The sequence below is a fragment of the Morone saxatilis genome, unplaced genomic scaffold, assembly GCF_004916995.1.
Source record: "Morone saxatilis isolate NCDOM2014 unplaced genomic scaffold, NCSU_SB_2.0 Contig15, whole genome shotgun sequence".
Taxonomy (NCBI): domain Eukaryota; kingdom Metazoa; phylum Chordata; class Actinopteri; family Moronidae; genus Morone; species Morone saxatilis.
The window spans coordinates 15,365,887-15,379,873 of record NW_023339707.1 but is presented as its reverse complement, the minus strand read 5'-3'; the positions used below and the strand labels follow the sequence as shown (position 1 = coordinate 15,379,873).

General features: G+C 41.0%; 1 protein-coding gene across 1 annotated transcript in view; it reads right to left on the bottom strand.

Moving 5' to 3' along the window:
* LOC118324745 (deoxynucleoside triphosphate triphosphohydrolase SAMHD1-like) overlaps positions 1 to 13,987 on the bottom strand; it is a 23,984-nt gene that overhangs the window by 5,616 nt on the left and 4,381 nt on the right.

Sequence of the window (13,987 nt, the reverse complement as noted above, 5' to 3'; positions counted from 1 at the left end):
ATGTGAGTGGGTGTGAGTCAGAAGGGAGAAAGGAAGGGGGTGGGGGGGTGGGGGGGTGTCTTTGGAATAGCTTTCCGCCAGAAAGGCAAGTGCAGCAGCAGCAACAGGGGGAAGGAGGGGTGCAGGGTCGAGGGAAGAGGCACCTTGCAACAGCTGGTCTCAATTATCCGTGGAGGGGCTGCTGAGTGTACAGGAGCATGTGTGTTTGCAAGTGTGTGTGTATGTGTGTGTGTAAGGTTGAGGCATCACAGGGGGAGGGCTGAGACCACTGGCGCCAGGAGGGGAGCAACAGGTCAGGGAGGATGAAGATTATAAAAATACTAGCAGGCGGTTGGCCTTGGTCCTGCCGGCGCACAGTGCAAGTGTGTGTGGTGGATACTGCTTGTCTGCCACAGTGCCACAGGATGTGGAAGAGTGTGTGTGTGTGTGCCCACAGTGCATCAGGGCAGTGTGTTCTGCATACATCCTGTGAGATAAACCTTCCTGGTTGAATAACAAAGGCTCATCCTTTGTTTTTATCAATCAATTGGGCAGAAAACGAAGTCTCCATATTTGTAGTTTTTATTTTTAAAGAATATCAATCTGCAGTGAAATATATACATAACTTTGCATTGTTAGCAGTTGTTTTGTTTTAATATTTAGTAATTAATTGACATTTGTGATAATATAATGAATGAAAATTAATTTCCCCAGTAGAACAAGTTCTGCCAGAGAGCCACTGAGCAAATGTTTGCTGTATTCTCATGTAAAGTATTTTATGTTATGACAAAAACATTCTAAATGTTAAATGCTCATAAAATTTGGTTTTGGTAGTGGATATTTATATTGTATCATAAAATGATCAATTATCTTGAAATGAGCAGTGTGTCAGCTCCTGGTCCACAGCAACAGGACATACAGCAGCTTGGGACACATGAGTGTATGCCGCCCTCTGGTGTCAAACAGAGGTAATTACATGAGGACGCAACTGACTCATTTTCAAAGTGTAGACACTGTTTCAACCCCTCTCAACCCAAATAATCCCTCCATCACTGGTCAGTTGTAAAGGTAAATTAGATCTCGGTGCTTCATCCTATAAGGTCAAACCTAAAGATAAAACCGGTGTGACTTTGTGATGCACTGCCACATTATCGACCTCATTTTCGCATCCTTCCCTAAATGTAGAGCCTGCCCTTTTATTCTCACAATAGAAATAAACAAGCAGACATTTGAAGAGTTCATCACCTGCCAATAGTCCAGTCTATAGGCGTCAGAAAACGACATGGCCTGGACTTCTCTCTGTGACATTTGTGTCTATTGTAACAAAGTGGCTTCATTTGTCCTTTTCACCTGCTGCAAAACACAGCTAAACTTTCTGTCAGACTGCAAATAGTTAAGTGACGGCGGGATGTCATCGCAACTCAAGTGGAGGCGGGTCGGATGATCCGTGGTTCATCTCGGGTGAGTCTCGGCACAACTCGGCGCGTTTAAACCGGTAATAGAAAAGCCCTGTTAGTGGAGCCTTCTTCTTTGAATGGTATGTAAAGGTGACAGGACACGCTTGATTCATTAAGATCACAATACGGAGGCTGACAGCAGACTGTATGTTTATCTGTCATCTAAAAGAAAACCGAAAACTCATTGTGACGATTGCAACATCGCTTTCTTTTTCCACTGTAGCCTCGTGTCTCTGAGCCACAGACTGTAAGGAAATGAGACAAACCTAACGTTTCTTGTGATGAAAGTTCACCATGTGTGGAGGCAAACGTGTATGAATGGACAATGACAGGTAGGTACAACTGTTGGTTGAAGGTATATAAGGATGGACGAGGCCCATGCTGTTTATAGGATATATATATATATAGCCTATACTTGAATAGAGGTTAATAATAGGATAACTGTAAATGTGAGCGGGGGAACACTGGCAACTAAAAGCCATTTGGAGAAGCATATGAAGTATAAGCATCATTTCTACATTTAAAAAGTGATATTTTAAAGCCTTGTTGTCTTGTTGAAAACATATTCAAACTTCGTAACTGTCCTAGCCTGTTGCCTCTTTAAGACTATAAAAACCCCAGTAATGTAATATGTTTCTAAATAACAATAATGATTGTAATATTAGGATGTTATTGCTGTTGCCACTGTTGTTATTTGTATTGTAGGAACTTCCCTGTTTACAGAACTGAAACTATTGAGACTTTCCTGTTAGACCAAAGAGGAGTGTTTCCAGTTTCCCTGAAAAGTGGACAGTCTAAAGAGATTCTTCCTGCCTTCATGAACTTGCATGTTGCATGTTTTCTTTCCACATTGACACTATAGTGCAAACATTACTCATTTGTGTGCTTCTGACTTTCCTGTTAGACCAGAGATGGTTGTTTCTGTGAAGGGCGATGAGGGCAGAGCAGAGTCTCTGGTATCCAGCTGTCTCTCTCTGAAGAGTGATCAGTCCAAAGAGATTCCTCTTGCCTTCAGTAATGAACCTGGATTACTTGACACAAAGTAAGAGTTTTCTTCTTACTCTCTTAATAATCTCTCTTAATCTTTTTGAATAAATCAAGCAACTCTTCATGTACTGTATGTTTCCTTTCAACTACTCGCAAACATTTCCTGTAATGTCCCGCTTTGGAAAAAAAACTTTTCATGCCCCACCCACCTGCAAACCAATTTTTGACATAAGCAATAATATTGAGTAACTAAATGAGCCAAACTCAGTGTTATTTTTATTGAAAGTGCCAATTCACAACAGCTGTGACCACATATGTACATGCATCCACATGTTCATGCATTCAGACACACATCATTTCTCAAATATTTGTCCCAAATGCAGATTTTAGCTTCATAAGTTGTCCTCATTGTGTGCTTCTGACTTTTCTGTTAGACCAAAGATGAGTGTTTCTGGAAAGGATGACGAGGACAGAGCAGAGTTTGCTGCATCCAGTTGTCTCTCTCTGAAGAGTGACCAGTCCAAAGAGACTCCTCTTACCTTCAGTAATGAACCTGGACTGCTTGACACAAAGTTAGAGTTCTTCTTATTCTCTTAACCTTGTGGAATAAAGCAATGCTTCATGTACTGCATGTTTCCGGCCACTGTCACATCACATCACATTACAATAGAATATAGACTCGTATTCACATATAAAAATCTTGGCGTTTCCAGATCCAACTCCTCATTATGCAGCTGTGTGCTTATGACGACTTCAGGCTCGAGCATTTAATCCATGGGCACCGTAGGACAGACAAATGACAGCTAATGATTATGGCTCATCATTTTCTGTACAGAATTTCAGTCAGGGTACTCAAATCAAGTTTTTTTAGCTTGACATACAGGAAAACACACACACACACACACACAAATTGAAGATCAAAGTGACATGCACTGTGGAGGGTAAGCATCATTGTCAAAGATTAGGCATTAACAATATAATTTTAAGCAAAACATTAATGCACTACCAATTTTGACAGAACTAATTATTGTATCACTAATCCATTATGTCTGAGACATACAAGACAAAGTGTATAATTGCGCCTTCAGTTTCTCCTGTCAGCGTCAGACTAGATCAAAAGGATTAAGGGAAACCCTTCACAGGCATAACTGAATTTAAAGATTACTTCAACTGCTCCGCTGCATCTTATTTGTATTTTAATTGCTGTGATAATCCAATACTAGTAAGTGGATATATTAAGAACTAAATCCACTCAGGTTATACCATGTGCTGCTTTTACTGAGCACTTGCATTTATATTTAAGTGTTTATTATTCTACCTAGCACCGGCAAAATATTTTTGTTAATAACTATAAAATAACTATCTTTACAGAGAGAGGAAAAGGACTAGTGATGTTATCAAGGACCAGCTGTCATGCTGTGATTTGTGCCATGGTGTCCTGTCGGATCTAGCGGCTACCAGCTGTGGACACCGCCTCTGCAGGCAATGCAGTGACACATACTGGGAAGAATGTAAATCAATAGATTTATCATGTCCTCAGTGTGGAAAAAGAACCAGAAAAAGTCTTGAACTGCAGACACCCAGACACAACAGCACTGAACCAAGTAAGTGTATTCTGTTTCTAAAACAAAACTTCTTGTGTTGTGTCTTCAAAAAAAAAAAAAAAAAGAATTGTGTTGCAGCTAGTCACCATTTTTTATGCATAAAATGCTGTCAGGAATAAACACAACTTGGAGAAGACATTGTGACATCGACTTTACACTCAAGGTTACTCAAAGACTGAACTTTTGATTCTTTTTTAGGAGAGTCAGTATATTTATTTAACATTATTTTTTATTTTTCTGCTTACATTCTTTCAGTTACTGACAGTCTGCAAGAGGTCTTAGACAGACATAAGATTTGTCTCAGAAAAAGATGTGAATTTGCAATTGAAGGAACTGCTGAAACCCGACCTCAAACTCGCCTGAATAGGATCTACACTGAGCTTTACATCACAGAAGGACCGTGTGAAGGAGTTAATATCCAACACGAAGTGTGGCAACTTGAGACAATATCCAAAATGGAGACTGTGCATGACACTCCAATCAAGTGCCATGACATCTTTAAGGTCTTACCAGGCCAAACAAAGTTAATTAGAGTGGTTCTGACGAACGGCGTCGCTGGCGTTGGAAAAACCTTCTCAGTGCAGAAGTTCACTCTGGACTGGGCAGAGGGCTTGGAAAACCAAGATGTCAGTCTGGTGGTTCTGCTTTCGTTCAGGGAGCTGAACCTGATCAAAGATGAGCAGTACAGTCTTCTCAGGCTGCTCCTGTTTCCATCCAAATTACAGAAGGTCACAGAGAGAGCTCGCTGACTGTAACTTTTGTCATCTTTGACGGACATTGGCATGAAAGCAGGCACTTTCACTGAATTCTCCACACAATGAGGTTGTGTCTGTACGTTCACAAGATCGAAGTCTTCATCGACCGTGCTGTTGACAAACCTCATACAAGGGGAATCTGCTTCCCTGCGGCTCTCTCTGATAATCTCCAGACCTGCAGCAGCAATCAGATCCTCTGAATGTGTCGACAGGGTACAGAAGTACAGGCTCACTGACGCCAGAGGAGGAGTAATTCAAGGAGGAGAGTCAGTGAATGAAGATTGTCCAACTAGAATAATCTCCAAATCAAGACCTCGAGGACCTCTCACATCATGTGTCTAATCCCAGTCATTCTGCTGGAATCGCTGCACAGTTATGGACACATGATTGACTTACAGAACCAGAGAGGAGAGCTGCCAAGACCTCTGACTGACTGTACTACACGACTTCTGCTGGTTCAGACAAAGAGAAGAAGCAGAAGTATAGATGCGGGACATGAGAAGAGTCAAGGAGCTATGGAGGGCTGACAGATGAAGGTTCTTCTGAGCTGGGAGCTGGCGTTTGAACAGCTGAGAAAGACATCAGTTCTACGCAAGAGACCTGGAATGCATTGTGTCTTGATTCCAGAGGCCTCGTGTACTCAGGAGTCTTGTACAGAAGATCTTAAAAGAGAGAGTGTGATCTTCCAAGATAAAACAGTCTACTGCTTTGTTCTACTGCAGCATTCAGAGTTTCTGGCTTGCGTCTACATTTCCACCTGTTTACAACACCAACAGGAACACCTAAAGTACTGGAGGACTTCTGGGGAAAACTATTGTGATCATCTCGAAAGGAGATTCTTGTATAGTTTGCCATGAAGAATCCCTCAAGAAGTAAAAATGGCCATCTTTGACTGTTGTTCGCTTCTTCATGCTCTGTCTCATGGAGTCAACCAGAGGCTTCTAGGAGGCTGCTGGTAAGCAGACAACAGTACAGAATTGCTCCAGAGAGCCATCACACCTGAAGACAAGAACGGTAATGATCTCTCTGACAGAGCATTCAAACATCTTCCATGTCTGACGGAGGATGATCGACCACTTCAGTCCATAAGGAGATCTCAAGAGTTCCTTGAAGTCAGAGGCATATCAGAGAAGAACTCTCTGTGATCCACTGCTACAGCTCTGGGCCTACATGCTGAAGATGTCAGAGGAGGTTTCTGGATGTTGGACGAAGAAGTATCAACACATCAGCACCAGGGACCGCAGGAGAATGATTTCAGCTGTGAGGAACTGCAGAAGGCTCAGTAAGTCCAGATTTGATTAAAAACAAATACAACACTAATATAAAGGAATGTAACCTGAAGCCATTCCTTGACTTTTTTGTATGGCAAACTATGCCTTATTCAATAACAATCTAGGAATAATTCCTGTTTTAAATAGTGATATAATACTCTTAAACAAGCAATAAAAACAAACACCATCATCCAACATAATGTGACAATTACAAAACATAATATGTGGTAAACAGAGAGGGAAGAAGAAGAGAAAGTTTATATTATAGTGAACGTGTCTGGTGCAGTAGCACCAAATACGATACTATCTGTCCTTGAGGGTCAGCCGTGCCAGAGAGGTGTGGAAGTGCGAGTGGTGACGAGTCGAAGAACACACAAAACCAAGAGAGGGAGAGCGCGCTGTCTGCGAGTCGGCGGTCAGGAGAGGGCGGAAGCAAAAACAATTTTTGCATAGTATTAAGTTTCCTTTTCAGTTGTCTTTGCAACTATAAGATAAAGGTCACCAATTTCACCAACATTTTAGTCGTTGTGTTTTCATCTATCAGACAACTAATGTGATACCGTCTATAAACATGGTATACCTGCCTCTCATGTAAAGAACCTGTGCACATTAAACTATATTATATCAAACTTTCTTAAAACTTACAATAAAATCTGCTTACTGAAATATTCGAATTACTACAAATGTCTACAAAAAGTCAATTTGTGTTTTTATAGCATGTCATCAGTTACAGTGATCTATAATCCTTCTAATTATTAAACACATGTTTGGGTGATGGAGGCTTTGACAAAAATTCCAAGCAGAACAAACTTGAGTGAACTATGTTCTGGCACAACAAAGCACAACCAGCACTACTCTTCCGCAGGCCAAATTCCCAGTGCCAGTATAAACACCAACACTCCCTGTATCACCCAGGTTCCGGCAGTACAGCTAAGCTAACTAGCTAATAGTGGCTTTATTTCACAGCAGTTACTTTACTGTCCATCAAGAGATCACTGAGAGTTGAAGTGTAGTTGTCATCAGGGCACCAGAGAGACGACCAGAAAACATTTTCTTCATAAAATATGATCCAGTTTCACCAAAATCAGTGACATATGATGTGTTTGAAATCACATAATAATGTGCTAGTGATACTAAGTATGATGTCAAATTGAGTATGTTGTGTGTATACTGTATAGTATGTGAATTTTGTGTATGTGAGAAATGTAATAATAACATAATATATTTATTATGTTTAGTAAGGCAGTTTAGCTAAACTTTATAAGACAACTTACATAGTCAGAGAAAAACACTAAGATAGCAACATCCTGCTCTTTCTCCTGGCTTTTCTCACTCTCACTCCTCAGCTCAGCAGCTTCCTCTTCTGCTTCTCAGTAAAATATACAGACAGTAGCTGCTACTGCCTGGCCTATGTATGATATTAATTTACGTGAGCCACAAACAATAGCCTTTAGTGCCCCTCTCTCCCTCTTTTTGCATGAATTTACCTGGAAATAATACTGGAAAATATTACAGTGAGTGTAAGAGGAAATGATTTACATTTGTAAAGCGGTAGCTCGGTAGTCTCCACAGCACTGTGTCACAACCTGTTGTGAGCGATACAGCTACATGTGATATAGAGACGTGTGTTTCAGTATACTCCAGTGTGATCAGTTGGCATACGTAATTCATGTAGTAGGCAGTATGCAGTACATACTGATTGGGTATGTAGTAGGCAGTACTTTACTATGTCATTTCCAACACAACCATAGTTGGTGGTCTGTGACTACAGCAGTAATGCATTACACACTTGTTGCGACCCGAAACCAAAAAGTACATAGTGCAAGAACAGGCGAATGGGGCATAGAGTGGGAATGACTGAGGCACCTTTCACCCTATTACAACTCAGTGTAGCATCAAAAAGGTAGTGAAGCTGATATTTTAAGTTACAGAATGATGCTTTAAGAGACAGTCTTCTCAACAACATGTTTCCTTTCTGCACCATTTGCCAACAGTAACACTAAACACAAGATTTGCACTGTGGGTTTTCATTGAAATTGCAGCCACAGTCTTTGTGTATTTAGCAGCTGATTTACTCAGACAGCAGCTCATTACACAGTCAGCTCCTGGGAAGACCTCCAGCTTCATTCTGCCAATGAAGGAGAGCTCAGTACACAGCACTTTGCTCTGTTCATTGTGTTGCTCAAGGACACTTTGACATGTGGACAGGAGGAGCTCAAGTTTCAAACCACAGACCTTGTGATCAATGACTGACCAACTGACCAGCTGAGCTACAGCCGCTCATGTTAATGTGCTTTGTGATGCAAGATTAGTTAATTTACTAAAGTGTCAGATTTTACTATACTTTTAAGGTTATATGAAACTCATCAATACGTCGCACTAGACATCTCAGACCAAAACAAATGGATGCTACGGTATTTTTATTTGGCAGATCATGAAACACATTGGATAGAAACAAAATAAATATTTCTGCATTCTTTGCAACAATCATCAACTCTGGTTTGGTCAAAATAAATCCTTAATCCACAGAGTTAGATGAGTCAAAGTTTCATACAGAGAGACACAGCCAGTAGTGATTCCCTTCAGCTCGTGCAACTGTTGCTAATGTTTTGTTGTTTTTGTGTTTTAAGTGGTCATGTTTGACGGCAGTACGCTCTTTAAAGGGATTTGTGCTTGTGACTGTATTGTGTTGCGTTAACAGTAACTGTTGGTAGCTGGAACAATGGCCTCGGGCCTGAAAAACTGATCATTAGTGGACTTTTAGTTCTTTGTTCTGCAACAACTTCACAGTGGGAATATGGATTACGTAATTCTGAGCAACGTGTGGTTGCTGATGCCCGAGATGGATGAACTCCACGTCAACAAATGGAGCTGCTTTGAATATCGGGAATCAAATCTCATGGTATTTACCGAGACCTGGCTTCAACAACGAGTCCCGGACTCTCTGCTCATCCTGGATGGTTACTCGCTTGTGCGAGCTGACCGCTCATCGGACACGTCTGGCAAGAGGACCGGAGAGGGCTTGTGCGTCTACGCGAGTGACCAACGGTGCAAACAGTTTACCGTGAGAGACATTGTATGTAACCCAGACATAGAATTGCTCTGTATATCACTGAGACACCACTACCTGCCAAGATAGTTTGGCAATATCATCATAGCTGCTGTTTATGTCCCCCCCCAGCGGCAACGCAGGTAAAGCTGCTGCTCGCATAGCAGAGTGCGCACACAAACAGCTGCAGCGCACACACTGAGCACCTATTTTCTTTTTAGGCAATTTTAACCACTGTAAGCCAGAGACTGTGTTGCCAGGATTTGAGCAATATGTACGATACTACACCCGAAATAACAAGATCCTAGCTAAATGATATGGCAACATATTTCTGGTAAAGTCAAAGACCCTCTTTCTAAATCAGAGCCAGTTGCGTGAACGGCGGGCGGCAACCCTCGTGGCCCAATTGTTGAAAAAAGCGTGCTAAAAGTGTCCTCTTGGGAGCCAAACACGCTAAAGTGTCTATTGGGAGGGAAAACGCGTGCTAAAGTGCCCTCCTCTGGGTGGAAAAAACACTCAACTGCCCTGTTCTAAGTTCTATTATTAGGTAGAGATGCCTATTGCATGTTTAAGGAGGAGCTACCTCACTACGTCTTGTGGGAATAGCTTTTCAAAGCTAGCAAGTAAAGTTAAAAGTTGGTTTATTCATTGCACTATCAGGGTTTTCCGCCAGGTTTAAGTTGACTCCCCGACTTGGTTTATACCTCGAACACTTGAGACTTGACTTACACTTGTGTTTAAAGACTTGAGACTTGATTCATCCCTGCCACCTGCAGCAATGGAGCAGCACTTATTCTCATGCTTCATCATAGTTTGTTTCTTTTGAGTTGTCAAATAAATAGTTTAAATGTGTATTGTTCCCTGTGTGATTTTATCACAGAGCCCTCTTGGGTGAAGAAAATACATTAAACTCCAGAAGACTATTAGGACCAAGAAATACTATGACACATTACTGTTGCAATGACTTTTATGTTGGGCCCTTTGTTGATCTATATTGAGCCAGAACTATATCTCACAGAACCAGTTTGGATTATCTGGTGCTAATATGGTGTTAAAATGCACTAGAATACAGGAAATGGCTTACTTAATTGAAAATGTTCTGGGGAGACCCCCAGACCCCTAGGGTTTATTTCCTTCATACATCCATGTCGCTGTGTGTTCTTCACAGTCCTATGTTGAAATCCACACAGTTCTCTCGCAAGACTACCTTTGAGTAGTCTGTCCAGTTAGTCTGTTTTAAGGCTATATAATGTGCCATTTGTATAACATATAAAATGTGTCTAAAGTGCCCTCTACAGTGGTGAGGACGCGCTATATGGGCCCTTTTTTTCTTTCCGCCCTGCCCTTCAAAAAGTCTGTGCACGCCACTGTCTAGGTTGCTGCTGTAGTGACAGGTTGGTGCGAAGCTGGACACGAGTAACATGGTATTTCTTTGTGGTACTGAAATTATAACAGGGATTGAGAACCTGTCACTATTCACAACTGTTGAAGCGTGGTAGGAACAGGAGTATTTTTATGCAATGTTGTTGCAACAAAATTGAACTATGACTGGTTCCTACACGACATGGATGTCAGTCATTTGACGATTTACAAGACTTGAGGTCTTGGTGTGAGGGTAAGGCATTGTGCGGTGTGAATTAGAGAAATGTCAGTGGCATCTTATCCCATTTGTGCATGTGCCAGCCATGTAGTCTGCCAGAAAAAAAGTCATAAATTGACTTTTTTATCCAGTTTTAAGCCAGATTTTTACTATACACTTGGTGGTTTTTAACTTAATATTTGAACCTTATAAAAGGATTTTAGTCATTGGCCAATTACTCAACCTCCTGAATGATGAACACTGAAGGAATCCTAACCAGGAGAAGCTTACTCCTGACTGGTGGACATAGGAAGTGAAATTTAACTCCTTCATGCAGTGTCCAAAACATATGATATTCGGCTGATTGTTTGTCAAATGCATCCTGATTGCTGATTGTCATATACATCCCGATGGGTTGATTGTTACATACTGCCTGATTGGTTTTATATGCTGTCCTATTGACTGACTGCTACATGCATCCCAATTGGCTCATTGTTAATTGCTTTCTCACTGGCTGATTTATATTTATCCTGATTGGTTGTTCCTTAAGTTCTTCCTGATTGGCTGTTTGTTAGATGAATTCTGATTGGATTTTTGTACATGTTTTCCGAATGGCTAATTTATATGCATCCTGATTGGCTGTTTGTTAAATGCATCCTGATCTGCTGATTTAAATGCCTTCTGATTGTCTGTTTGTTCAATGCATCTGTTTAATAAATGCATCCTGATTGGCTCATTGTTACATGCTTTCTGATTGATTGGTTGTTTTATGTTTTCTCATTTGCTAATTTATATTTGTCCTGATTGAAATGCATCCTGATTTATGTTCTCAGTGTGTGATTTTTATATGCATCCTGATTGGCTATTTCTTAAATTCATTATTATTGGCTGGGATGTTATATGCTTTCTGATTGGCTGATTGTTCTACAAGCCCCGATTGACTGTTGGGAGATTCAGAATGCTTTCTGATTGGCTAATCTATATGCATCCTGATTGACTGTTAATTAAATGCATCCTGATTTGCTCACTCTTGACCCAGGGGTTTTAGCCAACTATAGATCCATTTCTAACCTCCCCTTTCTCTCTAAAATTCTTGAGAAAAATTGAGGATTTTAAGTCAAGATTTAGCACAAAGATAACACTGGTGAAAGTTACTAATGACCTTTTAATTGCATCAGACAATGGACTTGTCTCTGTACGTGTATTGTTAGAGCTTAGTGCTGCATTTGGCACCATTGACCATAATGTTCTATTACAGAGACTTGAACATCTAATTGGCATTAAAGGAACCGCACTAAGTTGGTTTAAGTCCTATTTGTTAGATCAATCTCAGTTTGTACATGTTAATCATGAATCCTCCATGCAGACTAAAGTTAGTCAAAGTTAGTTCCACAAGGTTCTGTGCTTGGACCAATTCTATTCACCTTAAATATGCTTCCCTTAGGAAACATCATTCGGAATCACTCCATTACTTTCACTGTTATGCAGATGATACCCAGTTATATTCTCCGGGGAACAAGTGAAGTTACTAACTTGTGCTTTCTCGTCTCGCAGGTTCTCATGGATCCTGGTGGACCTCCTGCCGATGGTCCTGCTTGACTCCCCACTGCTAATATTACTGATATTATTATTATTATTACGAGTTACTATTATTACTAATTATCATTGCTTCATCGTCCCCTATCGTTGGGCTGTTGTCGTTTGCGTCATCATCTCTTCATGTTCATCATCACCATCAGATCACTTGGGCGCTTTGTGGCTCAGAAGTAGATGCGGTCGTCTCACCGAATCGCTAAGGTTCCTCTTGCTCCTCTCGCCTGCAATGTTGAAGTATCCTTGCAGCAAGACACTGAACCCCAAAATGCTCCCGATCTGTGCATCGGTTGGTATGAGTGTGTAGTGAATGATTACGTTTCCCGATTCTGTTGAGTAGTTGACTCAGTGCATGGGCAAGCCACTGCCATCCAGTGGTATGAATGTGGTGAATGGGGTGAGTGTGCCATGTTGTGAGAAAGACTAGAAAGGGCGCTATATAGCAGATACACGCCATTTTACCATTTACTTCCTATTGAGTTGTAGTTGTTTGCTAATGTTTCAAGATAAAAACTTTTTCAGTTCACATTTTTATTGTATACAGCAATTCATAACAGAAGTTATCTCGGACACCTTTTCAATAGAGCGATGCGTTCTAGAGCCAGAACTCCTTATAAACATTATTAGATTTACCAGAGACCCCAACAGTACCAACATGAGCAAGCACTTTTGGCGAGACGGGAGCAAGAAAAACTGCCTTTTAAGAGCAGAAACCTAGACAGAACCCTTCCGGCTCTAGGGTGGGTGGTCCGTCTGCCTCGACCCTGCTGCCACCCCTTGTCTCCTGTACTTAGTCCTTTACCCATCCTGCCGCTGTCCTTCCTTGTCTTCCGAGGCAGAAGACCAATCTACCTAGGGAAGCCATGGTCTGTCCTGAGGGTTTCTGCCTCCTTTAAAAGGAATTTTCCTATGCCAAGCTGTCGCCAAGTGTTTTTGCTCCATGGTGGAACTGTTGGATCTGAATTTTTAATACGGAGTGCAGTCTTAGACCTGCTTGTATTTGAAAAGCCTGTCTAGATAACTTTTATTCATGAATTGCCGCTAATACATGTAGATACCAACTGAGAATTGTCATTCCCATAATTTTAATTCATGTAATTTAAAATAACATTAGCAAAATTACAAGCATGCCTTAAGAACAATAAAAAATCCGTGGATGTCCTAAAGCAATTTTTGAATGTATAAAAACGCCCCAGACAAAACTGAAGTTTCTTGTACATTGGCCCAAACACCTCCGAAACTCATTATCAAAGAATAGTTACTCTAGTAGATGGTATTCACCTTGGGGCCTCCAGTCAGGATCCTTGGAGTTATGCGTTTGGATCAGGATATGGGGTCCCTGGTTGTCACACTCCCTACAATGAAAGCAAACTTCTAGGACCCGCCTTAATATTATTCATTTAACAGTACACATACTAGCAAGTAAAATCCGACCACAATTAATCCTGAGTCCACAAGACACAGTAAAAAAAAACTAATACCATACATTTGTTACTTCTAGGCTGGATTACTGGCAATTGCCTTATCATATGCCAGGTGGCGTGCCCCATGATATAAGTCCAATAGGCGCATATTCAAATATAATATCACAAGAAGCGCATAGCAGCACAAGTACAGACCTGGACCTAAAAAAGGGAGCATATTTCTCTTCTCCTGTATTAGCTTCTACGTGCATTTGCTCCCTGTGAAATTCAGAATAGAATTTAAAAATCC